Below are 26,890 nucleotides of genomic sequence, written 5' to 3'. Positions count from 1 at the left end.
GCGATTGGCTTTAATGACACACTCCTTCGTTTTTTCTAACAATCCATTCCTTTAGAAAGTACCGCCTAGAAAGTACCGTGAGCATCCTCCTTAATGTGTCCTACGGAGCATTCAGCCCCTAGTTGCTTTGAGCACCGCATCCCCCTCCACAAGATCAAGACCACAGACAATATGAACATACTAAACATTCCAGTAGCCAGAGTTTTAGGGCAGAAGTCCCCGGCTCCTGCAGTCCCCAAAGGCTGTGCTAGGCCACCCATCCAGATAAGCCAATTAAAGGGATGAACGTGGGTGAAAAGCAGAGAGAATGGATTTCACCAGTGGATGGGATGAGTATGTATCAAAAGGGGGTTATTAGATTCGATTATACAATACTGTGTGGGCAGTCCAACAATGTCTGGCCGTATCCTGGAGAGGCTGAGAACCTTGTAACTTCTCAGTCACGAGGCTAGGCATGTCAGAAGTCTTAAGATGGTGCTGAAGACCTAGAAGATTCCTGGGGAGCCTCTCGTTTTTATTCTACAGTGAAAGCTGGAAGGATTTTTCATTGCAGTGAAGGAATAAAGCAGCAGTTTTGGTGGCAGTGAAGAAGATGAACTTCCAGTGAGGCGAAAAGCCCAGTTTTCCCTCAGTCCTCTTGTTGTCTGTGTTGCCTGGGGAGGTGTCACTCACATCTGGTGTGGGTCTGGTCAAAAGCTGTTTCTGGCAATTTAGTTGATTCCTGATCCATGCCATCAAGTTTACAACCTAGAGTAACCATCACGGTGGCTTCTGTAGTGCAGGATCTTTTAAAAGATGTATTGTTTTTAATCTATGTGTATGTGTGTATGTGCAGTTTCATGTGTACCAGAGCCAAGTGGAGGCCAGAAGAGGTCCATGGATCCCCTGGAGCCAGTTGTCAGTCATGATGTGAATTCTGAGAACTGAACCTGAGCCTTTGCAAGAACAGTAAACATTGTTTGTTTTGGCAAAAGACCGTCCTGGTGATCGGAGGGTCAAGGGGTACCACAGAATCATACCACAAAATAAACCTCTTGCAAAAGATGTGGTGGGTGGAAGATGCAAAAGAGCTGCCTCTGAGCAAGACAGAAAAGGAGAGAGATCCTGCTAGGATGGGGCCCAGGCTTTAAAGGGCTTATGGAGCATGCTCAGACTGCCGCTACCACAGCAACGTGTATGGAGCATGCTCAGACTGCCACTACTGCAGCAACAGTGGAACCCGGGCTTTTTGGCTGCTAGTGATAGTGAGCAGCTGGCACTGAGTCACTGAAGGCAGAGTAGGAGATGTGGGAGTACCTGCTCTGGAATGTGGGTGGTCCTTAGTTGACCAACAAATACTCTTGACTACTAAGCCATTTTTCCAGTTCTAGCAACATGGATCTTTATAAAATCCAAAGGTCTATGTTGTAAAGGTTCAGTCAGCAGTGTTATGTGTATATATATATATATATATATATATATATATATATATACACAAACACACACACACACACACACACACACACACACACACACATATATATATATATATATATATATATATAGAGAGAGAGAGAGAGAGAGAGAGAGAGAAGAACCTTTAGGAAAAGGGTCAGTGGTAAATCTTTGGTTATTGCAGGGTATACACTGAAAGGAATTATGGGACCTTAGCCTTTCCTCATCTTTTGCTTCCTGGCCATGAGGTAATTCTTCCTACCCCATACACCTCCATTATTGCTTTAAGCTGGCCCACCAGAGGCCCCAAGCAGTGGATCTGCCCTCTCTGCCCTCTTTTGAACTAGAATAGCAAAACAAAGATTTCAATTTACAAGATCCTTGTCTTATTTCATTATAACAGAGGAAAAACAGCACCCTAGGATGATTATTTGGGAGTTAATTTTATTTAAATGCCTAAATTCTGACTCACCAGCCAAGCACCTATGCCCATCTTCCTTGTGCTTGTTCAAGTCAGCACCTTGGCATCATTGCAGAGGGACTTCATCTTCCCTAGATTAAAAACTTAGAAGTTCAGCTCTTCACAAAGGGCCTCAGAGACTGCTGTGTGTCATTTCCTAATTTTCTGGAAGCCACTAGTAAGACGCTTAGATCATGAGAGTGAGTCGGGATCCACACTCAGCACCCCATGTTTATGAAGTTCAATTTTTTTCCTTCCTTCCATACATAAAAAATTCTGCAGAAAGGAATAAAACTTTTCAGATTGAAATGTATTTATATCTAGAATCACTCATATAATGATACAATGCAAAGTAGAGTTTTGAAAATAACTATGAATGAAGACATGGCTCGGTGGTTACAGCACTGGCTGCTCTTGTAGAAGACCCAGGTTCAGTTCCCAGCATCTACAGAGTGGCTCACAACCATCCATAACGCCAGTTCCAGGGGATCCTACACCCTCTACCAGTCTCAGGCATCAGGCATATGCATATTATGCCTTTAGGGTCTGAAGAGATGGCTCAGTGGGTTACAAATGCTTGCTACTCTTCTAGAAGACCTAAGTTAGGTTCCTCACATTCATGTCAGTGGCTCAAAATCATCTGTAACTCCAGTTCCAGGGGATCTGACACTCTCTTTTGGCCTTTCCATGTTCTTATACACGTATGGCCTATACTCACAAGGCACACATATACCTATATAAATAAAAATAAATCTGAAAGAAATAATTTTATAAAGACCTTGACCACTTTTAAAGCCACTGAAAGCCTGAGGCTATCTTGAAGGTTTCAATTATCTACAGCATTAGCCATTAAAAAAAGAAGAAGAAGAACTATGATGAATTTTATTTTATGGCATATTTTAAAGGGTTCTTGAACAGTGATGGTTAATTTTGATTGTCAAAATTAATTTGATTGAGTAGATTAACAAATGACCAGAGTGCCAATGAGGCCCATCTTTAAGAGTGTCTGTGAGAATTGCTGAATAGCCAATGGCAGGGAGACAGAGGCAGGACCAAGGGATCGAAGAAGAAAAACAGACAGGATTTCCATGACCCCGGAAACAAAGAGAGCAGACTTAAAGGCACGCCCAACATGTAAGAATCCAAGAATCCAGGTAAGTGGCCTTCGAGGCCACTTCCCTGATTGGGTCTGGGGTAGCAGAGATGAAATATAGATTTTAAAAGAAGATGTTAACTCAGCAATACGGGAGGGAAATATTTGCTAGCCAAGGGGAAGGTTTAGAAGTGCCAGCCACTGAGCTAGTCAAGACATATCAAAATTAGCAGCTGGGGTGTGTGTGTGTGTGTGTGTGTGTGTGTGTGTGTGTGTGTGTGTGTGTTTCATCCACAAATCTAGAGCTCTTGGGTGGGTGCAGTGCACGTGACCTGCCTGGAGCCAGAGTGGTTAAATAATTCACCGCGACATTTTCCAGAACATATTCCTGAGGGGACAGACCTGTCCTGAATGTTTGTGGCACCCTGCTCTGAAGGAGAGCAAGAACTGAACACCCGTGTTTGCCTCCCTTTCTCTGCTTCCTGATCCACCTAGATGTGAGCAAGCAAGCCCAAGCTCTCGATGCCACAGGCAGCAATGTTCCCGCTACTATTCCTTCTTTGCCATGACAACTGCATCCCAGAATAACCCGCACCTCCCAAACAGTTGCCCATTGGGTGTTCACTCACCAGAACAAGAAAAGTAATGAATATGGTACCCCCAACAGTTGCTGGCCTATCTACTTTAACTTGGTTTGTCCCCTAGCCTGTCATTTTTCTGTTTCTCCTCTAAGCCAAGCAAATTTAGTAGAGTTGAAGTAACTGGAAGTGCCAGGAACACATGAAAAGATCTTTGACAATAAACCTGTGATGTTCGTTGTAACAAACTCTTTCTATCAGTGTCCTATCAAGACATCTAACAGTCGTTACAAAATGGTAATTACAACAAGGTTCAAGTTCAATTTTCTGCTGACACCTTGTCTCCCAGCAAGAAAATAAGAACAATAAACCTGCAATCCATGGCTCTTACAAGAGGAGTTGGAAGGCAAGAACTCCACCATCAAATCCCTGAACCCTGGGGTTTGTACAAGTCAGGCAAGTATCCTATCACTGAGCTTCACCCCTGGCCCTTGCTTCTTGTTTGAAAACAGGGTCTCACTAAATTAACTAGGCTGGCCCTGAGTTCACCCTGTAGCCCAGGCAGGTCTTGATCTTGTGATCTTTCCACTTCTGTCTCTGGACTCACTGAGGTTGAAAGGAGTTCACTGCTAGGCCTGGCCGAGCCACTGTCATGCTTGAATAAATATTCTGTTCCCCCTCCTCCATTTCGATTTGGAGAAGTTGGGTTGTGGTACATAGAACTGTCAACAAGAAGCTTAGAGCAGTGCTTAGATCCAGAAAAGAACCACAAATTTTCCGTAGCTTGTATGGCGTAAAAGAGGGCAGTAAGAGACTCATTCTCTTCACACTGAGAAGCACTTGGCATCATTACGATGCAATGTCAGCAGTTTTTAGGGAAACATCTGAGAGGACAAAATATCCATGACACCCTTGTAACATTTTCAGTGTTTAGACATTGCAGGTAAAGTACATTGAGGGCTAATATAATGGCTTACAGTAAGAGGGCTTGCTATGCAAGCATGAGGACCCGTGCTCAGATCCCCAGTACACACGTGTGCATATACCACACACACAAACTTACATGCAAAAAATAAAGGTTATTATGGACCACTCAATTTACTTAAGCTTTTTTTTTTTTCAACTGAAGCAACTTCTGGTGCTTCTTCTACACAACTCTGCAGATGTTTTCTTTTTCCTGCTAAGTTACTAGGCTGATCTCAAAGTCCTAAACCCCCTGTCTCAGCTACTGTGCACTAGGATTACACACCACCATACCTGGCTGGCTTCCTTTTTAAAAAAAATATTTACTTAATTTTATTCTAAAGGTATGCATATCCCCGTGTGTGTGTGTGTGTGTGTGTGTGTGTGTGTGTATACATCTCATACATGCCTGGTGATCGCATCATGTCCCCTGGAACAAGAGAGGCTGACTTTTATCAGTCACCCTGTAGCTGCTAGCAACTGAACAGGTCCTCCACAAAAGCACCAAGCAATCTTTACTGATGAGCCATCTCTTCAGTCCCCTGGACAACTTTATTTATTTACTTTTTATCAGAGTGTTGTTTTCACAGATATCTCATGTTGTCAATCTTAATACAGAAAAAAATTATTTCCTTCTAGAGCTTAAAAAAATATTTCACCCTTTTTACAAAAAGAGTAGCAAGGCTGAAATATAATTGAGTGTGTTTTAATCTTATATGGCATTAATAGCCACTATGAGTTTATACCGAATAACCCACACAGCACATTCGCAGTTAACTTCATTTCCTACCAACATCTCCAGTCTGATTTTTATTTTCCATTGTTCAGCCTAACTCATCTAGTGCGTCTACCACTGTGTTCAAGTTAAACCTAATTACCTTAACAGCATTTAGTTAGCAGTCTGTTATGCATCTTAAAGTTGATCTAAGGTCAAATTTCATATCTGTCAATATGGGAAACACAACCTTTAATCTTTGAAGTACCTGAGTAATGCTGTCATTACTGGTTGATGTCATGTCTCTTAGAAACAAACGGAAATTCTGCATAGGACAGGGCATGAAGATTAGTCTGACTTTCAGAAACACTGGCAATAAACCTTTCTCTGACCAATCATGTCAGCTCCACCATAAGTGTGCTCTTGGCTTTTAAGTCGGTTCCTAACTCTGAAAGATGTGTTCTTCAATTTTTAAAATATTAATCTGTCCTCAGATACAAAAGCACTAGAATTCTCACCGTAATTTTCCCACCTTTCTTAGGTGGGCCGAACATTACATGTAGCAAACACTGGATTTCAACAATTCAGTCCTGAGCACAATCTAGCTGACCTGCATGAAATGTTCCTGCTTCTGTTTCACGTGTGATTCCTTCTCTCTTGTGATACAATTCTTGGTACCACTCAGCTTTGGCTGCAGTGACAAACACCCTCCAAATCTCAATGTCTCATAAACAGAAACATTTACCTTTGCTCGCGGAGGTTGGAGGAAGGACTTGCGAGCACACCGGGACTGTCTGTGGTCATCTTTTGAGCTCTGTGTCATGGATATTTCTTCACTTCTAGAAACATCTCACGTTCCGGGCATGTGACTCTCATGGAAAGAGTAAAAGGAAGATGAACTAGCCTTTCTCTTTCGATGAGCATGTATTAATCCCACTTATATCCCCTACCAAGGAAACCACATAGACAATCCAGAAGTCACTGGGGCAGAAAGGTGTATTCCAAGTAGAGGAATCAATGCAGAAACAGAGAGACAGGCAGGCAGGGAGGGAGGGAAGGAGGGAGGGACGGAGGGACAGAGGGACAGAGGGACAGAGGGAGGGAGGGAGGGAGGGAGGGAGGGAGGGAGGGGGAGGAAGGAAAGGAGGGAGAGGGAGAAAGGGGGAGGGAGGGAAGGAGGGAAAGAAGGAGAGAGAGAAAGAGAGAGAAAACAGAGAGACAAAGAGAAAGACAGAGAGAGAGAGAGAATATCATTGCAAATAGCCCTGTTCACAGAAACTACCGTCTTCCTAAACACCAAATCATCATCTTTCTTTCCTTCTTTTCCTGTTTCTATGGTAAAGTCTTCCGTCAAAAGCAACAACTTAAGGGAGAACATTCTGGCTCACAGCTCAAGCTGTAGTCTGTCATGGTGGGGAGCCAAGGCAACAGTCCCATCACAGTCAAGAGAGATCAGTGAACACTTTCTACTGCTTGCCTCAGTTTCTCCATTTTATACAGTCCAGGGTCCTCTGCTGAGGAATGGTCCAACTCACAGTCAGGAGGATCTACCAACACCAATTAACTAAGAGAGTCAAGACAAAATGCCCTGCACACGTGTACTACCACCAACACCAGTTAATTAAGGCAGTCAAGGCAATCCCCTGCACGTGTGTCTTAGTTGCCTTCCCACTGCTATCACAGATACCATGACTAAAAGCAGCTTATAAAAGAGTTTATTTCAGCTTACGATTCCAGAGGAAGAGTCCGACATGACAGTGAAGGCACAGCATCGTGGTAGGAGTAGAAGCTGATCACATTCCATCTGTAACAGGAAGCAGAGAGAGGGAACAGATTAGGGTGAAGCTATGAGCTATAGACCCCTACCCCAGTGATGTACTTCCTCCAGCAAGACTACATTCTAAAGGTTCCATAACATCCCCAAACTAGGGGCCGAATGCTCAAATATACAAGCCTATGGGGGACGTTTCTCATTCAAACCACCATATGATAATCTTCTGATTTTAGAGTCTGTCAGGTCAATCATTATCACCAACACCACAGCATCTAATCAGTCACCAGGTATAAAGCCTTTTATCTAATGACTTCCATCAAATCCAGTAGAAGGTCCTCTTGATCCAGAGACCTATAAACCTAAAAGTCAAATAGTCTCTCCCATTACCACCCCCATGTCCACATGCGACATGCGACCTACCATTGTAAATCAACATCATTTTCGTCCAGAAGGAGAATGGGAGGCACTTATCCACAGCCTTTCTGAAATTCATTGAGTAAATACCACAGTGTTCTTTGATTAAGCCCAGCCATATTCTCTGGGCACGCTGCTCATTCCCCTTGTCCTCCAGTCTCCTGGAACCCCATCTTCTTTCATTACAGAGGATCACGGTTCAGTTCCCAGCACTCATGTTAGGTTCACAACTGCCTTCAAGTCAGGTTATGTATGCCCTCTTCTGACCTCTGTAGGTACTAGCACGCACACCGCTATACATACAGACAGGCAGGCAGACGCTTACACATACCCGTGAGATTAAAATAGACATCTAGGACTAAATAAACAGTAACAGGAGGTGTGGTGATTTGACTATGTTTGGCCCAGGGAGTGGTACTATTAAGAGGTGTGGCCTTGTTGGAGTAGGCGTGGCCTTGTTGGAGTGGGTGTGGCCTTGTTGGAGTGGGTGTGGCCTTGTTGGAGTAGGCATGGCCTCGTTGGAAGAAGTGTGTCACTGTGGGGGTGGGCAATGAGACCCTCCTTTTATGTCGAAGTCAGTCTTCTCCTGTCTACCTTTGGATGAAGATGTCGGACTTTTGGCTCCTTCAGCCCCATGTCTGCCTGAACAGTGCCATACTCCTGCCTTGATGGTTATAAACTGAACCTCTGAACCAGTAAGCTAGCCTCAGTTAAATGTTGTCCTCTATAAGAGTTGCTTTGGTCAGGGTGTCTCTTCACAGCAATGGAAACCCTAACTAAGAAAGGAGGTGTTGACTGACACTGAGTTACAGCATAACATAGACGGAGGCAGACACATGTTGTCCATATGCAAATCAAACACTTAGGAGAGAAAACATGTGCTTAGACACGTCCACCTCAACAGTGAAGCAGACATCAGTTCCCAAATTACAGATGGTCACCATGAGGAGCCAGTGGAGACGTTTACCAGGAGATGCTGAGGCAGGAGTACAGCCTGGGCATCACACTGCTAGAAGTCAGGATGGTCAAGGGAGATGTGAGAGGGTTGCGTGCAAGGACATGGCCGAAGCACCTGAAGGCAGGAGCAGAGCATGTGTTCAAAGATGCTGCACAGACTGGGCCCACCATACAGCTTTGCACGTGCCCCACCCACCCGGAACAACCTAGTCTCTTTTAATTATGCAATCGCTGACTTGAGCACAGCTAAGCCAATGGGCACAGGCTAGAGTGGTTGGCATGTGGTCTCCTACTGGTGCTGTTTGGAGGGGGTAGAACATGTTGGACACAGGGTCTAGCTAGCAGACGTAGGGATGGTGCACAGCCTGCTCTCACCCATCCCAGGCCCTCTCTGCTCCTTGACCATCACCATGCAACAAGTAGATGATTACGTAATGGGCTCCCGCCACCACACAGCAAGTCACTGCCTCTACCATTCCTAGTTTGGTTCCTGACACTGTGTCAGGCAGGTTACAACCACCCATAATTCCAGAGAGGAGTCAATGCTTTCTTCTAACTCCCCCTTCACCCTTACCCCCCCCCCAGCCTCCACAAATGAATCTGGCTGACCCAGAAATGCAAGTGCTCACTGGCTGAACTATTCTCATCCTTCCTTCTCTGAGGAAAATCCTGGCTCCTCCAATTCACTCCACTGTCAAACGGTCTGACTATTTAGGGTTTGTACCATAGCATTTTATAAGGTCTTTTATGGATGGTATGGCCATAGTATGTAACCCAAAACACAAGAGACTTTGAAAGTCAAGGCAGTGGGCAGTGGGCAGTGGGCAGTGGGCAGAAGCCAGGGTGACTCTGAGGAGAGTTACACAGTCACAGATTCTAGACATGGCTTCCCCCTCCACACTCTCTTATTACCAAAAGATGGGCTCTATCCCCACCCCCCGAAGCTAACCTACAGCTCATTGTGATGGGTTGCATCTCACTGCACACAAGAGCTTCACATTTAACTTCATGTCTTGGCAATCCTCTTAGGGTAAAAACTCACGTTGCTGGGAAACACACACAGTCAGAGTTTTCAGATACATATGTCATGTGACCTTGAGCACGCGCCAGTTCATTTAGAAAAATATTATCTGAGGTGAGCTTTTCAATTTAAAAATCTCAGGTGTTGACATCTTTGCTGATTTTTTTGTTTGTTTGTTTCACTGTCTTGGCTTCAGGTGTCTGTCTGCAAACTGGGTACCTCTGCTGAGTAGTTTGCAAAGTCAGACGGATCGCTCTGTTTTAAATGGAGCTGTTTAAAATTCTAACAGCAAAGCCCTGAGAAGCTTCATTATTTGAAAACACTAGGTGACTCCTACCCAACACCTATGACACTGGATAAAGGCTGTGGCAGGCCAGCAGTGAATGGGAAACACCTCTGCTGGGGAGGGGGGCTGTCAGCCTTGCTCGTCAACTTCACGGAACTGAGAGCGGTCTTGGGGAGCAAAGTCACCACTGAATGTGTTCCCCAAAGAGTATTGATCTGTGGTTTAATGCAAGAGGAAGGCCAGCCAGAAACATGAGCAGCACCATGCAGTAGGCAAGGGCCTCGATGGGATAGAAATGGAGAAAGAGAGCCATTCAGAACATCCCCATTCTTCTAGAGCAATTGTGTATACTGGGGGCTTGGGGAGGGCTGGGGGTGGATGGTTGATAAAGTGCGTATCACACAAGTATGAAGACCTGGGTTCAGACACCCAGAGCCCACATTAAGAAGCCTGGTGTGCTGGAGCATACAATCCTAACACTGATGTTAATCCCTGGGGCTTGTTGGCCAGTTAACCCAGCCTCATTGGAGAGTTTTACTCCAGTGAGAGATCCTATCTCAAAAGGCAGAGTGGACGGTACATGAGGAGTAAGTAATATGTGAAGCTGATCTCTGACACTCACACACACACACACACACACACACACACACACGCATCCACACCCAGGTATGAATACACACACATGTGCACGCACACATTTAAAGAAAAAAAAAGTGTTCTTGCTGCAGGCTGTGGTCCTCAGCCTTCACAGAGTCACTCCAAAACTCTCCAGGGAATTCCAGTCTTCTAGCCTCCAACTGGGGCTGCCTGACCTCAAACTCACAGAGATCTATTGCCCACCTCTGCCTCTGAGTTCTAGGATTCAGATGGGCACCACTATGTTCAGCTGGGGCTCTCTTCTTGGTTCCTCTTGTCCAGGGCCTTCCAGCTTCTTGGGCTAAGCAGCTACCAAATTCTCTCCCTCCCAAGCCTGCAGATGTACATTGTTGGAACTCCCAGGCCCCAATTGCATAAGCCAATAATAAATTCCTTCATGACTGTGCATTGCAGTGAGACTGGGTCTGTTCCTCTAGAGAACCCTGCGCAATACATCAGAGTGAATGACTCTCAAACTACCTATATGGTTATTTTCAGAACCGCCAATTAAACAAAACTATGGTAGCCTCCAGGAAGCCAGCTCTTTCTAATAGAAGAAAAAAAAAAAAGATCTGTCTGGGAGGTGATAGCATTTTGAGACAAGCTGTGGAGTCATTACCTGGGACAAACCATCTCTGTTAAGTCTCTAAATATAGCACTGAACTAGTCCAGCCTGAAACAAGGCAGGAAGGCCAACACTGCCCGTTAACATCTTTGTGTGAGAAAAAAAATGCTAACAAATTTACTTTCTTAAGTAGCTCTAAGGGGAATTTTTAAGTAGAAATCATTTAGCCGCGCATTTACTGAATACACGAGCATCATTTGAGGTTGGCACAACTGATTAAGAGAACAAATACTTCTATCTGCAAGGGAGCCACTCACCCACTCAACCACCAGAGGGAAAGCAGGCCTGAGCACAGGTGTTTTTGCTATATTTAGAATTTTCCAACCAAGGGTGTCTGACTTGTTTCAATTTTTATTGTTTTGGTCAGGCAGTCTAAAGAAGGAACCAAAGAGCAAATCACAAAGATATAATGTTAACTTAGCCCTAAAGGATATAGATGTTGTAAGTAGCTGTTAAACAGTGTCATTGTTTCCCAAGCTTGGGAAAAAGCAGTCGGACCTTGCAAATGTTGCGACCTGACAGGGAAATCTGCGGCTTTATCTTTGTAACCTGCCACCTTGATGGACTGCCGTTGCTTATCAGTGAAGGCAGAGAGGCCCTGCATCTTATGAGAGAGGTCATCTGATAACTCCACTGTTTTAGTTTGCTTCTCTGTTGCTGTGGATAAGCACCAACCCAAAGCAACCTAGAGAGGAACGGGTTTTAGCACATGGTTACAATGTATTTCCAATGCACATGGATGGAAGTACCCCCAACATTCAGAGGAAGGCAGCAGATCCCCAACAGCTAGAGACATGCATGGGGAATGTACTGGCTGGTTTTGTATGTCAACTTGACATAAGCTGGAGTTATCACAGAGAAAGGAGCCTCCCTCCCCCGCCCCTTGAGGAAAGGTCTCCATGAAATACAGCTCTGAGGCATTTTCTTAATTAGCAATCAAGGGTGGGAGGGCCCATTGTGGGTGGTGCCATCCCTGGGCTGGTAGTCTTGGGTTCTATAAGAAAGCAAGCTGAGCAAGCCAGGGAAAGCAATCCAGTAAGTAACATCCCTCCATGGCCTCTGCATCAGCTCCTGCCTCCAGGTTCCTGCCCCGAGTTCCAGTCCTGACTTCCTTTGGTGATGAACAGCAATGTGGAAGTGTAAGCTGAATAAACCCTTTCCTTCCCAACTTGCTTCTTGAACATGATGTTTTGTGTCAGAATACAAACCCAGAATAAGACAGGGAAGGGAGGTTGCTAGCTGTCCTATGTGGGGGCACAAAGAGAACTCTGATCCTCTGGAAAAGCAGCGAGCACTCCTAACGGTCCAATGCTTCACCAGCTCCTAGAAGTTCCGATTCTAATCAGATGTGTGTGGAGAGTTCACCCGGAGGAGACACCAGAGGCACTTAGTGTAGATCTAAGGGGTATATAACTTACTACAGAGCCACCCTTTAAAAATTAAAATAATGTAAGAAGAAACCAATCGAAACTTCAATTACTGTAACTCACAGATAGGACAGAGGTCCATATGAATCAATGGATCACAAAACATCCAGATGTTCAGCAATGCAAAACTCATAATTTTTGTCTGACAAAGTCCATGGCTCGGTGAAAGAGCCAGGCTGAGATAGGTCGCAAACATGCCAATGGTGTTGGTGTTCTGCCCAGAGCACAGAGTGTGTAGAACCTCAGGGACTCTGCAGGCTTTGCCTAGGGAAGGACCCTCATTAGCTCTGCCTGGCTGGTGGCTTCTCACTGTCCATCAGTTCTCATCGGAGATCCGAGCTCCACACCCACCCAACAGCTCCCAGACCTCCACTCTAAACCTCACAACCACAGTCATCTTGGGTTTTTATTATTTCTTTCTTTCTTTATCTGCATGGACATATGGCTTCTCTTTCCCATCACTAGTGTGTAAGGTGTATGTCTTCATCATTCTGTCCCAAGAACAGCACCAGACACTGATATGAGCAGGTGAGGCCATACAGGGACTGTATGCCGAATCAGGCCTTTCCATTTCTCCTTAAAAAAAAAAAAAAAAAAAAAAGTCTTTATTTTCCAGGAATATCAGCACACACCTTTAATCCCAGCACAGAGCCAGGTGAGTTTGAGGTCAGCCTGGTCTACAAAGTGAGTTCCAGGACAGCCTGAGCTACATAGTGAGAGAGTCACTGTCTCCAAAAAATTAATTAATTAATTAACTAAATATTTTTTTGTAACGGTCCTGGCAGAAATAAAGATATTCTGAAGAGACGCTTGTGTCTTTCAACCTATTGGGTGGTTGACACAATGGATTCCACCCCACCCCACCCCCAAAAAAACATAACTTTCCCCAGGAATCTGTGCTGGGAGAAGATGCAAGCCAGAGGGGTTTCTTGTGTCCCTGGAGGACATTTCACACAATTCTAACTTACCAGCCCACCTTACTAAATAAGATTGATGCTCAGACAAGGCGAGTGGTTAGGAGGGGCCACACGGTGACCAGGACTGCTTAGATGTGATATCCTTGGCCTCTAACGTCTGTTCTCACTACGGGACCCCAAAGACTGACCTGTGGGGTGCTCCAGATCCTTTTATTTCTCTTCCCAGTGTGGCCTCACTGGATAAATTTCTTTTTCTATTTTCCTTTTTTAATTTGGTTCGTGACATTTGTTAGCATTCTGTCTAAACTCCACCTCCACAGTTACCTGGCAACCGCCAGGTAGGCCTGGCCCACTATAAAAGGGGCTGCTTGTCCCCTCCTCACTCTCTTACTCTTAATCTCTTACTCTCTTACTCTCTCTCTCTTACCCTCTTGCCTTTCTGTCCCTTCTTCCCCCTCCCCTCTCTCTCCACGTGGTCATGGCCGGCCTCTATTTCTCTTCTCTCTTATCCTTCCACCTTCTTCTCCCCACCTTTGCCCTATCTCCTGAAGAAACCTCCTCCCCCTTGGAACCGTGTGGTCTGGAGTGGTCTGTTCTGAACTGTGGTCGGACTTCTAACAACTAACAACATTGACTTGGTGGTGGGTGGCTTGGGCAGAGATTGTGACCTCCACGTTTGTTAACATTTCTGCACTCAAATCACTTATTTACTCTGTGTGTATGTGTGTGTGTGTGTGTACATGTGCATGTGTGTGTGTGTGTACACATGCATGCCTGTGTGCTGCCATGTGTGCTCAGGTCAGAGCAGGAGTTACCTTTTTTTCCCTCTACTACATGGATCCAGGAGATGGAACTCAGCCGTTCAGGCTTTGAAGTGAGCAGACCCGTTGAACGATGTCGCCAACAGCACTTCCAATTTTATCTTCAGGGCAGTGGGAAACTATTGAAAGAATTAAGCCTGGAATGAACCAGATTGATGTTTTGAAAATTGTTCTGTCCATGGCCTGGCTAATCTCTTCAAACACCATTAAATAATGCCTCACCAGACTATGGATCTTCGATGAGACCGGAGACCAGCAAGGATATTGGGGTTGTCATCTGAATGATTCCAGTGGCTTCAGGAAAGTCCCCTGGTGGAGAAAGGGGCTTAAGTGTCCCTAATGCCTCCCTCAGTCTTTTCTGCCCTGCAGATAGATGCAGTTTTTAGAAGGCAGAAATCACCTTCCTAAGAACGCTCCCTGGGCAGACTGTGTTAACTGTCAGTGGACAGAATACAGAATCAACTTGAAGATGAGTTCTGGTCATGCCTCGGAGGGATTATCTTGATAGACTTAACTGATGTGGAAAGCCTGTCCACCGTGGGTGGCGCTGTTCCCTGGCTGAGCTCCTGGATGTATAAATAGAGCTGAGGCAGAACAACAGCATGCAGTCATTACTCTCTGAGTCCTAATTGTGCATGTATGTGACCAGTGCTTCAGGCTCCTGCTGCCTTGACCTCCCCATGGTGATGGACTGTAGCCTTGAATGTGGGCCAGAGTAAATAAACCCTTTCTCCCTTAATTTGCTTTACTGGGGGTGGGGTCCCCAAGTCTGCCTGAATGAGTACTTAGAGGAGGGAATGGTAATCAGAAAACAAAGGCAGTCTCCTCAGTTGAGGAAACACTGGTGGAGTGAAGGAGCAGGTGGTGGGGGCAGGTGGTGGGGGCAGCTGATGGGGGCAGCTGGTAGGAGCAGGTGGGGTGGGCAGACATCTCCACCAGGCTGTGGGGCTGGCTGTTACCGGTTGAACCTGAGGCAGATCCAGGGTGCTTGGGGACAGTGGCAGGAGACAGCTGGTCCCTTTCCATCTTGACTCTTCCTTCATCTCAGACAATTCTGTCTCTTTCCCCAGTTCTCTGACACCTAACTGTTAGCCCCAGATAGCCCAGGAGCAAGGGAGCACATCCTGTCTTTCAAACAAAGGCCTGGAAAGGAACGGGCAGGAGGAAGAACCCTAACAGGGCTCTCAGTGAACATTTAAATGCTGGTTTTCCTCAAGGAGAGGGGCTCATTAAGTCTAAGACCCCTCGCTCAACCACTGCCCCTGTTTACCAAAGACTGACAAGAGGAGAAACTCTACAAAGCGGGCTTGAGAAAGCAGGGAGTCCACTTCATGTCAAACCTCAATCCTAGAAATTGAATGTTTAATTCATAGAGTAAATTATAAGCGATTACTTCTGCAAGTAACGGCAATGTCCTTAAAATTATTCTTTAACTGAGGAAAAGTTTTTTTTTTTTTTTTTTTTTTTTTTTTGACCTTTGGAGAAAATGCTTGCTTCTAGCTATGACTAAAAAGAGGTCTCCTTCTCTCTCTCTGTTGTGTTAAGAATCTTTTCTTCTTTATAGAGAAGGCACCACAGTGATTTATAACTGTCATAAAAGCCTGGAATCCTTTTGAGGTTAAGCTACTCAGCTATTCAACTTTTACCACAGAAACTTTGAAATTCAAAAAGAAAAAATAATGTAAGTTTTTGAAGGACATGTGTTGCTGTAGGTGAGACCGTTAATTAAAAGTGATTGCCTGCTAGGAAATCAGACTTTAAAAAGTTTCACGAATTTATTAGAGCCTGAAGGTATCTTTGTATGCACGGAGCCTCGCAAGCCGTCTATGCCATTTGGTTTCAGATCTGCTTAAAGCCTGCCGACACTCCCAGAGCAGCCAACAGCTCGGCCAGTATGCGTATGTGTTTTGGCTAATTGAATTATGTGAAAATACACAGTAATGAAGCCTTAGCAGGGGTGTTTGCCGAATAGACTCCTTGTCTAATTTTCTATAAATTAACAGTCCTTTTTTTTTTTTGCCACAGATTAATGTTTTAGGGAAAGCTGCCTCCTTGGGGGTTGTGGGGAGGCAACACATTGTTGAATATTGGGCTTTATTTTTGCATACTTAAAAAAATACCCTGTGTCCCTGACAGCCACATTGTGTCAGAAAAACCTAAAAAGGACTTTTAAATTTTTTTAAATGTTCCATTTCAGAAAAATAGATATGTAATTATTCAATCAAATTAATAAGCAAATTATTAATCTTCTCTAAAAAAACATTTGGGGTTCTGTTTCTCTTCCCTTTTCATACACTTTTAATGATTGTGTTTGGTTTGGGTTGGGTTTAGTGAGGATTATTATTCAATGGTCCTATTTGGATTTTTTTCAGCATGTCTATTTAGAAATATTGCCTCGTAACGTTTGTTGCTGTGATTCTGTGGTCCCCGGATGCCGGTATTTGAGAAACACGTTCTGCAAGCGGAGTAGCTGCTTTTCACAGGAACCGGGGGAACTATCAAAAAGTCTGCTGCAGAGATGGGCAATGGACAGACTCCATGCTCAGGACTCACCCGGCTGCAATCTGCTAACTGCCTACCAGGAATGGGCGACCAGGGCTCTCCCTGCGGTTGCCTGCAGGGTCACAGACACCCGTGGGGCTCGTTCTCCTCGCTCTCTCTGCCTCTGCCGAAGAGAATGAGCCAAGCTGGAGGAGCCTGGCTGCCATGAAGCTCACGGCTAAGCTCCTGGCCCTGCTCAGAAATATACCAGGAGATCAATCTGCAAGTCCGTGGAGCAGAAACCCATCAAAGTTTACATGTACTAAAATAGACTACAACCACACCCTAAGACATGGGTGCCCCCTTGAGCAATTAATAGGGATAAAAGACGCTTTGTGAAAGAAATATTAATAGGATTAATATTTTTATTATTTTTATGTTATTATTTTGGAGAGAAGGTCTCACTCTGCAGCCCAGGGTAGGCTTGAACTTAATAAGTATCCCGGGCTGGTCTGGGAGCTGCCGATCAACCTCCCAAGTACTGCCGTGACATGTGTGTGCCACCAGTGTGCACTGTAGACAATATTGTCTCCACATGTGTGCTTTGACCGTGTGGGACCCTCAGATCAGAAATTGAAGTTTTTCAGTTTAAGGCCAGAGGTAGAATCCTAGACACTGACTTGCCAACATGCTTGGTTGCCACCATCCTGACAAAGAGGGTAGGCAGGGTCCACAAGTCCTCATCTCTTGTGACCACCATCTTCCAGGGTCCAAGCCAGCTGTGGCCCACACCCCTGCCCTGTCAGTCATACCTCAGTAGATCCCTGTGGTGGCCCTCACTTTCCCTGCCTGTGGCCTCCTGTAAGTCTCTACCTCCTCCTCTCCCTTCCCCTGCTCATCTCTCCCCCCTCTCTCCCTCTCCCTCTCCTCCTCCCTCCTCCTTTTCTCCCTCCTAATAACAGCCTGTGCTAATTTATTTTATGAGCTTTGCAGCCATGTTCAGCACAGTCCTGTCTGAAGCCCCCCCCACCCCCACCCTGCCATAGTCATTGCTTCCTCTTTATGTTGCCAGCCCTTGTCGGCCTCCATTCCCAAACCTGGTCAAAGAAATACCCTAAAGCAAGCCAGTATTGGCGAGTAACAGCATGCATCAGGACCTGACCTGCTCCTGGTTTCTTTTCTCTGATGTTACCTATGTCTCCATAACATAGCATCAAACTATTGTGATCAGAGGGTCCTGCCACCAGCTGACTGTCAGCCTTGGAGGGTGCCCCTGGACCACAGAGTCCCTTGCAGTGTTTATTAGAAACTGCTCTCAGGATCAGCATCTTAGGGAAGGAAGCCAATATACATGGAAGCCTCAAGGCCAGCCTCAACCCACCCTGCATGGTGTTCTGAGTCACGGAAGCCCCTGAGGGGCTTTACCAGCTGGCCTGGGGGAAATGCCTTTATTCTCTGTCTGAGCACTAGTGGCCGGAGTCAGGCCTTCCCTGGAATGCAGTTCTTCAGCAGAGGTTGGTGCCTGGGTTATACATCCTGTAGAGTAAGCTCTCTGCCCTGAGAAGGATCTGGAGGAGCCCATATCATATCTGTTGCACTTACTTCTGCTTTGGGGTCTTCATCTTGGCATACACTCTGGCAAAATGGACTGGTCTTGTCTTTGAAAATTACCTAGGAGTCAGGACACATGGGCTATGGATACCATTCTGTACGCACCTGAATTAGCTGACTGCCTCTACCAACTTAGGTAGCAACTCTATCCCTTCTCCCCCCACCCCCACTCCCGTCTTCCAATTCCCTTCTCTCGTCTACTGTTACATAGGGAATCCACAAGACCTCTTTCTCTATCCTGCTATCCTACCCCCAATACACACACACACAGAGACACACACACAGACACACACACACACACACACACCAGCTCTTCATATTGTCTCTGGGACTCAAGCATTAGGTCCAGAGCTTGCAGCTTCTTACCAATTCTGTACATGTTCCTAGCCCTGGACTCCAGTCCAAACCAGAGTCCACAGACCTGTGTTTCCCCCACCAGAAGAAGCCAGACAGTATTAATCTATTATATGTCCTTCCATGAACTCACTTAGCAGGTTGCTTCAACTGTAAAGCAAAACATTACATTCTTCTCTGATTTGCCAGGGATTGTTAGTCTTCCTAATAAACTCAGACAATGACGGCACGCATGATACACTTGTGTTTTGAATACACATGTGTTTGCTGCACAGAAACATTTTTATCAAGTGAGTGAGCGTTAACTGGTACATCGTTCTTTCTCTGATCGATGTCAGCAACCTCCCTAAAATCCATGCATTTAAAAATCAGCATTCATTCATTCACTCACTCACTCATTCATTCAGCACAGAATGCTACTCCGTGTCCGACACTGCCCTTGTCACTACAGATGGGCTATAACTAACTATGGCTCTTATTCCAGGCAGCAGCCAGATGACTTAATGCAAATTCAAACATGACCATGAAAAGATGAAATCAGGCCCCATAGAGCATAATTATCTTTTTCCCATAATGTCTGTTTTACTGATATTTCTTTATAAACATGCTCAGTTTTCCAAAATTTTACAAAATTTCATATCTACATAGAAAAATATTCACAAACAAACAGACACAATAGTTAGCTACTTCAATTTGTGTGGAAAACAAATTGAGTGTTCTCAACCCATTTATGTGTATGTGCATATGTAGGTGTTCACACACACATATCTTTCTGCATGTGTGGAGGCCAAAAGTCAACTTCAGGTGTTGCCCATCTTGTTTTTTGAGGCCAGGTCTCAAGATCTCTCATGGGCTCAGAGCTCACCCATTAGGTTAGGCTGTCTGGCCAGGGAGCCAGGAATCCTCCTGTCTCTGCCTCTTCAGCCCTGAGATGACGAGTGTGTGACACCATGTCCAGCTTTTTCTCTGTCTGTTTCATGTGGATCCTGAGGGCAGAACGCATGTGTTCACACTTGCATGGTGGTACTTCAGGGCTCAACCGTCTCTCCAGCCATTGTACAACATTTTCCAGATAATTTCTCTGGGTCATTGAATAATAAAAGTTCTTAGCTAATAACCTCTTTTGATGTTATTTTAAAGTGTTTCCATCCCTGTTAAAATCCAAAAATCCAAGTAGCTGAGATAGAAAGAATTGGACACGCCGGGCGGTGGTGGCGTACGCCTTTAATCCCAGCACTTGGGAGGCAGAGGCAGGCGGATTTCTGAGTTCGAGGCCAGCCTGGTCTACAGAGTGAGTTCCAGGACAGCCAGGGCTATACAGAGAAACCCTGTCTCAAAAAAAAAAAAAAGAATTGGACACAAAGCCCCACCAGGCAAAGGGAAGACCAGGACCACTCTAGTCACCTCGCAGGAAGTAGAAAAACAAGGCTAAACTGAGAGGGTGGAATTCACAAGGGGAAGTTTGGGTAATTGGATTTTTATAACACGTGAACCCTCGGCTGGTCTCAGCTTATCTGCGGCACTCGTGGTTAGTGGGCAAATGATACCATCTGTGGGAACTTGCTCAAGAGAAACTACTAGAAGCCTATACCCTCCAGGTGTCAGGCCCAAGGATACCACCAACTCTCTAGTCTGTCCAGCTTGCTACTTCCAACTAAGGGCTTGGCAATAATTTCGTATTTAAGGAGTGCTTTTTAATCTTTGGGTTGGTGTGTGTGTGTATGTGTGTGTGTGTGTGTGTGTTTTATATATATCTGAGTGTGTGGAGTCAGAGGATAGCTCAGATGTCTATGTTTGCCCTCCCACTTTGTTTGGACAGGGTCTCTTTGTTGTTTGCAACTGCATACAGCAAGCTAGCTGGCTCTGGAGCTTCTAAGAATTTTCCTGGCTCCACCTCCCATCTTGCCATGGGAACTCTGGGATTACAGACACTCAATACCAAGTTCAGGTGAATGTGGGTGCCGTGGATTTGAACTCAGGTCCTCATGCTTAAGCAGCAAGTGCTTTACTCCTGAGCTGTCTTTTCAGCCAAGGAGTATTTTTCTCATTCCTCCTTTCCCTTTCGATATTGTCCTCTGTCACCTTCAGGGCTCATGTCAGCGTCCACAAGAACGGCATCGATACCTCATGAGTGTGTTCCTAGCCAGTGCACAGGGGCAGGGAGCCTGGCTCTCAGCAGGTGAGGCATCCGCTCTGCTCTTCAAATGATGGAGCTTGTCCTGTCCTGGGCCTTGGTAGACAGCAAACATGGCTGTCTTCCCAAGGGCCACGGATACCTTACAGTAGAGTGACAGCCAGAACAGCAGGCTCAGACCAGCTCTGGAAAGCTCTGTTCTTAAAAATGACACCCCCATCCTTCTCTCCCCAATCCTTCCAGCCGAGACAGTGACTAAAATGCGAGATGGAAAGGAAAAATAGAACGTTAGGCTAAAAAAAAAAATACTGCATGTAAAAAGATTTAGCCTCAGATCAGTTACAAAACAACATTTTAAAAAGTCGCTTAAGGGCCAGTGAGATGGTGGATCAGCAGTTAAAGGCACTTATTACAGAGCCTGGTAGCCTAGGGTTCATCCCCAGAACTCACAAGGCTTCAGCCGTCCTCTGACTTACACACACACACTAAATACATACATACATACATACATACATACATACATACTAAAAATAAATGTAAGAAAAAGTCATTCAAGGGCTGGTGGGGTGGCTCAGTAGACAGGCACTTGACATACAAGGCTGGAGATGTAAGATTGACGCCCACCACACATGTAAAAGGTGGGAGAAAACCAACTTTACAAAGTTGCCCTCTGACCTCCACACATGTGATCTGGTGCAAAGCACATGTGCACAAGCACACAAGCAGATACACACACACACACACACACATACACACACACACACAAAGTTTTTAAGTTCATACTTTCCGTACAATCTACTCCTTATAAACATAAATGTTAATAGTGCATGCATGTTACTTCCTCTCACAGGAGAGTGCCCTGGAAAGACAGCCAGTGAATGTTTCTGTTATTTATCAAGCTCTTTGTATTAGGTCAAAGGGCATTTTTCTATACTAAACATCCATTGGTCACTTTTGACATCAGAAGAAATGTTATTTAGAAAGATGACCAGGGGCTGGCCCAGCAGTTAAGAACAGACATTGCTCTTGCAGAGGACTGGAATTTGGTTCCCAGCATCCACATCGCAGGTCACACCTCCCTATAACTCCATTAGGCCTGCTGCTCTCCCCTGTACTCTAGGGGTACCCACCCACAGGTGTGTACACACACGGATACACACACACACACACAAGTAATAAAATGTAACAAGACTTAATCTTAAATCAATAAGGATAAACAAATGTTGTCTCAGTTACTGCTCTGTTGCTGTGAAGAGACATCATGGCCATGGCAATTCTTATAGAAAAGCATTTAACTGGGGCTGGCTTACAGTTCAGAGGTTTAGTCCATTGTCATTGTGGTGGGGAGAACATGGTGACATGAAGGCAGACATGGTATGGATGAGAAGCTTGAGAGATCTGGATCTGGATCCATAGACAGGAGAGGGGGGATGGGGACTTGGCCTGACTTGAACATTTCACCCCAAGGTCCACCTCTAGTGACACACTTTCTCCAACAGGCCATAAGTCCTTTCAAATGTTGCCACTCCCTCTGAGCCTATGGGGCCGTTTTCATTCAAACCACCACAGGTATCTATGCATCTCTGTGTCCATGTCTTACAGAAAGAACTGGACCTATAACGTGAGCACACCCGATAGCACTGAGCATGTCACAGCAGTTCAGACTGTAACTTTCACATTCTGTGTATTTCATCACAATTAACTTGAAAGGAGTAAACAGAGCTTGGGTAAAGTATTCTTTGAAAGAAGTCGCTGGGCAGTGTTGCACGCCTTTAATCCCAGCACTTGGGAGGCAGAGGCAGGCGGATTTCTGAGTTCAAGGCCAGCCTGGTCTACAGAGTGAGTTCCAGGACAGCCAGGACTACACAGCGAAACCCTGTCTCGAAAAACAAAACAAAACAAAAAAAAAACAAAAAAACAAAAAAAAAAAAGAAAGAAAGAAAGAAAGAAAGAAAGAAGTCTATAGTATGATTTTATAGACTAGAAATAATTATATTAAAATCATTAGCATTTGCTTTATTTCCCCCCTGAGGATTAGACTTGGTTACTTATTTTAATATTTTTGAGTGTGTATGTGTGTGTGTATATGTGTGTATACATGAGTTCAGGTGTATGTGTGTGTATGCACATGCATACAGGTGTGTGTAGGTGTATATGTATATATGTGTTCAGTATATGTGTATGTATGCGCATGTGTTCATGTGTGTGTACATGTGTTCAGGTATATGTATGTGTGCATATATGTTTAGATGTATGTGTGTGTATGCATGTGTTCAGGTGAGTGTGTATGCATGTGTTCAGGTATGTGTGTGTACATGTGTTCAGGTATATGTATGTGTGTGTACATGTGTTTAGATGTATGTGTGTGTATGCATGTGTTCAGGTATGTGTGTGTACATGTGTTCAGGTATGTGGGGAGGTGCACATGTTCAGGTGTGTATCTGTGTTCAGGTATGTGTGTACAAATGGAGATGCCAGGTTAATGTTCTCTGTCTTCCTTTTTTTAATATATTTTTTAAAGATTTTATTTATTTCCTCAGACACACCAGAAGAGGGCATCAGATCCCATTACAGGTGATTGTGAGCCACCATGTGGGCACTGGGAATTGAACTCAGGACCTCTGGAAGAGCAGTCAATACTGTTAACCACTGAGCCATCTCTGCAGCCCTAAAATTTAGTTTGTTTGTTTTTTTTTTTTTAAAGGGTTTTTGAGACAGGGTTTCTCTGTGTAGCCCTGGCTGTCCTGGAACTCACTCTGTAGACCAAGCTGGCCTCGAACTCAGAAATCCGCCTGCCTCTGCCTCCCAAGTGCTGGGATTAAAGGCATGTGCCACCACTGCCTTTCCTCCAGAACTCTCCACCTGTATTTTTTGGGACTGGGTCTCTCCCCTTACATATTCCCCCAGGCTCGCCAGCCAATGGGCTTCACAGATCAGGGTTACAGCACCAGCATAGCCGGCTTTTTATGTAGCTTCTAAAGATCCAAACTCAGGTCCCCCAGCTTGCACAGCACGGTTTCCCTCAGTGAGTCACCTCCCTAGACCCAAACACGCTTTTATTTTTACCATTTTACATAACTCTGTAATTTCTATGATTCACATTACCCATTTTTTGAGATAGAGAACCTCTATGTGCTCCTGGCTATCCTGGACCTGACTATGTAGTAGACCAGGCTGGCCTCAAACTCATAACTATCTCCCCTCCTTTGCTGCACGCTCAGGTGAAAGGAGTGCGCCCCTGGCTCCAGCTTCCTTCCCAAATCCTCCAGTGATTTCAAAAGCAGTAAATAAATCGGGAGCAGCCCAGAGTTCTGAGCTCTCCTTCCCTTTGCAGACTTATCTCCTCCAGGAGCCGCAGCCTCCCTCTCAGAACTTCAGGCTGTTTTCTTTAGGGAATTTTATACACATTTAACTTACATAGTCATCCGTGACAATGTCATCCATTCAAATAAGAAGAGGAGGTTGCTCTCACACTTCAGACTGCCCCACCAGCCATCTTCTGCAAATCAGAATGAGGCCTTTTACAAATGAGCAAAAATCAACGGTGGACAACAGGATTGTGGGAACATTTTAAGCTGTTCAAAAACAAGAGGGGCTGGGCAGATGGCAGTGTGAGTGAAAGTGCTTGTTGCTATTCCAGAGGACAAAGTTTGGTTCTGAGCACCCATGTAGCTCACAGGTGCCTGTAACTACAGCTCCAGGGGATCTGATGCCCTCTCCAGGCCCTGAAAGGCACCCGAACACACGTACCACACATATAGTTACACCCACCACCACTAATACATAGGTGTGCGTGCGTGCATGCGCGCGCGCACACACACACACACTCAAACACACATATACACACACACTCACAAATAGATAAAAATTAGAATGATGTTGTTCTTGTCCAGTCTTATATGTCTAAAAACTCTTCCCTGCTGACTGAACAGCATCCATCCTTCATCTCCAGGCACAGGTGACATTCTTGGGTAAGACCAAAGCAGATTATCATGATTAGCAAGGTGGCCGATTCATTATTTGTCTATAATTTGCTTTTTCCAGGTGATTCTGAGTTCCTCTAAGGAGCAGTAGAAGTTGGTGGGATTTGTTCAGTGAAGCCCACGGTGGCTGCCTGTGAAAGAGAAAGTCCAGATGTCATCGGTAGCAGAAGGTCCTTGCCTTTGCAATCAGCCTTTAATTTAATCCAAAGGAAAACCAGGTTCCGGATTTCTATGGTTTTTGGATTTTTCAGCAAGAGATGTTGTACCTTTCCCAAGCTGCTGAGGCTTCCACCCCGGGGGGGGGGGGGGGGTTGTTGACACGGCGTAGGGTTTCACATTGGAGGAGAGAACACCTTGAGATCTCCTTTGATCTGCTCTCACTGTAGACTCAAGTCTTAGCCTCTGCTTTAAATGAAGGAGTTAGAAGAGAAAACCGAACCCAGGCTCTATGCCCCACAGGATACAGGGTCTTGGTTTCTGTGCTGCTGTGAAAAAAAAGAAAGAAAGAAAGAAAAACAGCTACTCTTGGCTTACAGTTGGAGAGGGCCATTAAGATGGACACACATGAGGCTGGGAAGGCACAGTGGCAGAAGCAGGTGGCTGGCTGGTCACATTTGTCACACTGCATCTGTACTTAGGAAGCAGCGAGCAACAAATCATTGTGCTTAGCTCAATTTCTCTTTTAGATAGAAGATAGATAGATAGAAGATAGATAGATAGATAGATAGATGATAGATAGATAGATGCATACATACATAGGTAGATAGATGATAGATAATAGATGATAGATAGATAGATAGATAGATAGATAGATAGATAGATGCATACATATATACATACATGCATACATAGGTAGATAGATAGATAGATAGATAGATAGATAGATAGATAGATGCATACATATATACATACATGCATACATAGGTAGATAGATGATAGATAGATGATAGATAGATAGATAGATAGATAGATAGGTGGATGGGTGGATGGGTGGATCCCCGTCCAGGGAATGGTCCTGCACAGTCAGGCCGTGCCTTCCCACTGAGATAATCCCTCTCATGGACATAGTCTAGATCTCATGAGCTACACTGAGGGACAGTCTAGACCAGTGGTTCTCAAACCTGTGGGTCACAACTGCTTTGGGTGTTGAATGGCTGATTCATAGGGATCATCTAAGACCATTAGAAAACACAGATACTTATATTATAACTCATAACAGTAGCAGAATTACAGTTATGAAGTAGTAGCAAAAATACTTTTATGGCTGGGGGTCACCACAACATGAGGAACAGTATTAAAGGGTCACAACATTAGAGAGGGTAAGAACCCCTCAATCCCTCACAGGTACACTCAGAATTTATTACAGAGGTGCTTCTTCATCTCATCAAGTTGGCGATGAGATTAATGGCCACATACCTGCTTTCCAAATAAGTGAACCCCATCATGGATGTAACATACTGATCCTCTCAGCACGGGGAATATCTCCCTGCAGCCTGCTGAGCTCTTATTAAGAAATCAAAATTCCCCAGGGTTGACTTGTCCTGTGTCAGACAAAGCGAAAAGGAGATGAGGCCAGAACCCAGCTTCTTCTGCTGTTCATAGCGTCTACTCGGTGGAATTTGTTTAAAGACCCGACAGTCCCACGCGCGCGCGAGGGTGCTGTCATCAAATACTTATCCAGAAGCAATGCAAGAGAGAAAGGGCTTATTTTGGTCTGTCCTGGTCAGAAAGGCATGAGGCACGAATAGCTCAGGTCTAGGAGCAGCAGAATCAGTGTGAAGCTGCCTGCTCATTCCGGTGTAAAAACAAAACAAACTAGAAAGCAGGCCAGTTAGAAACATCAAGTGTTATCCCCACTCCCCTCCCCAGAGATCCACTCTCTCCAGCTAGACCCCACATGCCAAGGGTTCCTTAACCTCCCCAACCAGAGCCACTGGCTAAGAACCAAAATGGTCAAAACATGCGCCTATGAAAATATTTTACATTTAACCATAACACCCACTTGTCCTGTAGACAAGGTTATTCTCTTACTCCCCTGGCTGGCTTATGCATTTGTCCATACCTGGTAATCCTCCTTATCTTTCCCAGAAGGAAAGAAAGTAACCAACCTCTGCCAGACACCTGCCCTGTTGAACAGGTCTTTTCTTCCCCAGGACATCTTTGTCTTTCCTCCTCTTCCTTCTAGTCTTTCTCTTCTTTCCCCTCC

Source organism: Arvicanthis niloticus, chromosome 10 (genome assembly GCF_011762505.2).
Source record: "Arvicanthis niloticus isolate mArvNil1 chromosome 10, mArvNil1.pat.X, whole genome shotgun sequence".
In the NCBI taxonomy this organism is placed as follows: Eukaryota; Metazoa; Chordata; class Mammalia; order Rodentia; family Muridae; genus Arvicanthis; species Arvicanthis niloticus.
The sequence above is the reverse complement of the archived record's forward strand: the minus strand, read 5'-3'. Positions refer to the sequence as shown.